This window comes from Ixodes scapularis, unplaced genomic scaffold (assembly GCF_016920785.2).
Source record: "Ixodes scapularis isolate PalLabHiFi unplaced genomic scaffold, ASM1692078v2 PGA_scaffold8__174_contigs__length_109621045, whole genome shotgun sequence".
Lineage (NCBI taxonomy): Eukaryota > Metazoa > Arthropoda > Arachnida > Ixodida > Ixodidae > Ixodes > Ixodes scapularis.
Genome location: NW_024609883.1, coordinates 45,106,509 through 45,110,908, shown reverse-complemented (window position 1 = coordinate 45,110,908; position 4,400 = coordinate 45,106,509). Strand labels below are relative to the sequence as shown.

Sequence of the window (4,400 nt, the reverse complement as noted above, 5' to 3'; positions counted from 1 at the left end):
CCTTGACCTTGTAACTTACATACAACAGGAGCGAGCACATCGTAAATTCACAATAGCGGCTTTCTTAGACATCAAAGGAGCATTCGATAATGTCACTCACGAAGCGATATTTCAGGCTCTCAGCGAAATCGGGATTGGGGGACACTTATATAGGTGGATAAGAAGCTACCTCACAGGAAGAACAATTTTTATGTCTACAAAAGAAGGAAATACGCCTTCATATCCGGTGACCCGTGGTGTCCCTCAGGGGGGCGTCCTCAGTCCTATATTATTTAACATCGCCCTCATTCGTCTCGCCAAAATACTGCCCCCAACCATCCAGGCATCATTCTACGCCGATGATATCTGTATATGGGCTTCTGGATCTACACGAGTTCAAGCAAAGGCAAGGGTTCAGTCTGCACTTAAGAAAATGACAACTTATCTTAATACCCGTGGACTCCAAATTTCCATTGACAAATCAGCAGCTATTGCTTTCACCCGCCGAAGAATGGACAAATACCCACTTAAGATAGGCAAACGAACAATACCGTACGTTAAATGCCACACATTTCTTGGAGTAACCATCGATAGGGGTCTGACCTGGTCACCTCATATTTTGTACTTGCGCAAAAAGCTTGCCAGTTTTAGTGTCCTTGCCCGCTTCATCGGTGGAACCACGTGGGGCGCGACAGTAAGATCCCTATTACAGATATACGTGGCCTTATTTGTCGGCCTACTTCGATATAGCGCTCCCATTTTACATGGCACGTGTCAAACCAACATCAAAGCTCTCAGAGCAGTTCAAGCACGTGGCCTCCGTGGCTGTTTGGGCCTACCAGCTTGTGCCTCGACTCTGGGCACAGTTGCCGAGGCACGCGCCACACCTGTAGAAATACTAATGATGCAGGAAACATTGAGAGTTCATCTGAGACATACTACTAATCATAGTCATCACTTACTGGCTGATCTTACTTTTAAGCGACCTCACTCAGAATATTCGATGGCACTATCAAAAATGAAGCAATACATCCCTGATGATATAAACTCGTTTACTTTTCCAACTATACCTCCATGGAGACTCCCTCTCCCCGTTGTTGAACTTGACATTCAAGGCATCAAGAAGAAATCAAATACACCATTGATAGTACTTAAACAACTCACTTTATCCACCATTGCCTGTTTACACGCGTCAAAAACTCACATATATACGGACGGATCATGTGTCAAAAATAGTTCTACCGCAAGCATTGTGATTCCATCGTATGCCACAACAAGAAAATTCAACCTTAGCCACAAGACATCTTCAACAGCGGCTGAACTTGTAGGCCTACATCAAGCCCTTCGATTTATATTGACAAAGCCACCTCAGGCATGGACGGTGTTTACAGATTCTAAGCCTGCACTCCAAAGCATCTGCACATATCTGCGACGAAGTGAAAATGGACAAATTATTTTCAAACTTTTATGCCATCTTCAAAAATGTATTGATAGGAGACACTCTGTTGAGTTCCAGTAGATACCTGGACACTGCAAGATACCTGGAAATGAAGCTGCAGATGGAGCTGCGACTTCCGCCCATACCTTATTCCCCAACGTCGAAATACCCTACTCCAGAAGCGACGTCACTTCATTGATAAATCTCCATGCTCGAAATGCAACACAAAGTCTCTGGAAGAGCTCTGCACACCATTACCCTCCTCTATATCTACTGGATCCTGACCTAACATACCGTGTGTCACGTAATTTACCCAAGCGAACGGAAGCTGTTATACACCGATTACGTCTGGGCGTTTCCTACACACAGGAATTTCTGCACCGAATCGGAAAAACACACACTCCGAACTGTCCAGGATGTGATTGTGTGGAAACTATATCTCATTTATTATGTGAATGTGCACTTTACGATGCAGAAAGGGAACTTCTAAAGAGGATTCTTTCACATCTAGACGACCGGCCATTTACTACGTCCAAAATACTAGGGGCCTGGGACTCACCACTTAAAGAGGAGAAGGCCGCAAAAGCCCTTCTGCGATTTTTATCAGCAACTCGCCTCGAGTTCTGTTTGTAAAAACTTATCTAGTGTTCATTATTTGTTGTCGTATAGAGGGCTATCCATTTTATAATTCCTGTAAGTGTACACGTGCGCAACTGGACTTCGCGCTGGCGCGTACAAAAACTCGAGTGTTTTGGGTGAACATTGGTGACAATCCAGCACGCACTTTCAGTCTCTTAGTTTTTATTGTCATATTGGAAACTGCGGAATTTTCTTAATTATTGATTCTGCCCTCACAGTGTTAATGTGAGTGCTAGTGTGTTACCTTCATCCTCCTCTACTTTTTTCTTTCCTCCTCCTTTTATCCCCTCATCCCCTTCCCCAACTCAGAGTAGCCAACCGAGGCAGGCCGCCTTGGTTAACCTCTCTGTTTTCTCCTCCTGCCCTTACCTTCTTCTTCAGGCGCCAGCCGTGGTCACCGCAATCTCCGAAGAAACTTCGTCGTCACAGCAGAACAGCTCGCCGCCGCCACCGATCGACATCGACCCCGAGCTCCTAGCTCCTAAGCGCCGGCAACTGGTTGATCTCCTCGGCGAATACAGTGACTGTTTTGCCACATCGTCGAAAGTTTGCCAAACACCAATGGCGAAACATCGCGTTATTACCGACGACGACGCGCTCCCTGTCCACCAGTCGCCGTATCGAGTCTCCTTGAAGGAAAGGAAGGTGATTCAGGATCAAGTCCAAGAAATGCTCGACGACGACATCATTCAACCCTCAAGAAGTCCATGGGCGTCCCCAGTCGTTCTTGTAAAGAAGAAGGACGGAACCCTGCGGTTCTGCGTGGACTATCGTCAAGTGAACGCTGTGACGAAGAAGGACGTCTATCCGCTCCCCCGCATCGACGATACGTTAGACCGACTGCGCCACTCGCGATATTTTTCGTCAATGGACCTGAAGAGTGGTTACTGGCAGATTGAAGTCGACGAACGTGACCGGGAGAAAACTGCCTTCGTCACTCCCGACGGACTGTACGAATTCAAAGTGATGCTGTTTGGACTTTGTACAGCTCCAGCCACATTCCAGCGCGTCATGGACACCGTGCTGGCAGGTCTGAAATGGCAGAGCTGTCTTGTCTACCTGCACGATGTCGTGGTATTCTCACGAGATTTCGACGAACACCTCAGACGACTTCGAGACGTGCTTCAAGCCATCAAGACCGCCGGCCTGTCACTCAAGCCAACAAAGTGTCGGTTCGCCTATGGGGAACTAAAGTTCCTTGGCCACGTCGTGAATAACAAAGGTGTTCTACCTGACCCCGAGAAGACCCGCGCCGTAGCTGCATTTACGCCGCCGCCTGACAAGAAGGCCGTGAGGAGATTTCTCGGACTCTGTGCCTACTACAGGCGCTTTGTTCGAGACTTTGCCAAGCTGTCGGCACCGCTGACACACCTCACGAAGGACGCCGTAAAGTTCGAGTGGACAGAAGAACACCAGAGGTCATTCGATGAGCTCAAACGAAGACTCCAGAGGCCCCCGGTTCTCGGCCATTTCGACCGGTCTGCTGTAACCGAGATCCACACCGACGCCAGTAACGCCGGACTGGGTGCGGTACTAGTCCAAATGCAGGACGGCGCAGAGCGAGTCATCGCATACGTAAGTCGAACGCTGTCTAACGCGGAGAGGAACTATTCGACTACTGAAAAGGAGTGCCTCGCTGTCGTCTGGGCAATAACGAAGTTTCGCCCATATTTGTAGGGAAGTCCTTTTCGCGTGGACACAGACCACCACTCGCTCTGCTGGCTGGCCAATCTGAAGGACCCCTCCGAACGCCTCGCCCGGTGGAGCCTACGACTGCAGGAATTCGACATGACCGTGGTGTACAAGTCCGGCCGGAAGCACAATGACGCCGACTGCGTGTCAAGGGCCCCACTCGAGGTCGCTCCTGCCTGCACCAAAGAGGACGACGATGAGTGTTTCCTCGGCGCTTTGGACGTCAACGACATGGCACCACTCCAACGAGACGACCCTCAACTGCGAGCGCTCATCGAGCACTTAGAGGGACCAGCGAGTTCGGTTCCCCGAGCTTTCTTAAGAATCCTGCATACATTCTCGATGCGGCAAGGGGTTCTGTACAAGAACTTCCTCAACAACAACACAGCATGGCTGTTGGTTGTTCCTGCCAGCCTTCGAAACGAAATATTCCAAGGATACCATGACGACCCAACGGCTAGACACCTTGGCTACAGCAGGACGCTCGCTAGGATTTGATAAAAGTACTACTGGCCGAGGCTACCGAAGACCGTTCACCTATTCATTCGATCATGCCACGACTGTCAGCGACGCAAGAAACCGCCGACGAAGCCGTCAGGACTTGTGCATCCGATTTCTCCCCCGTCTATACCGTTCCAGCAGATCGGAATGG

At 49.3% G+C, this 4,400-nt stretch overlaps 1 pseudogene; it reads left to right on the top strand.

The window, feature by feature from the left end:
• Window positions 1-427: 427 nt before the first annotated feature.
• On the top strand, window positions 428-2,179 carry LOC120850717 (annotated as a pseudogene).
• The last annotated feature ends 2,221 nt before the right edge of the window (window positions 2,180-4,400 follow it).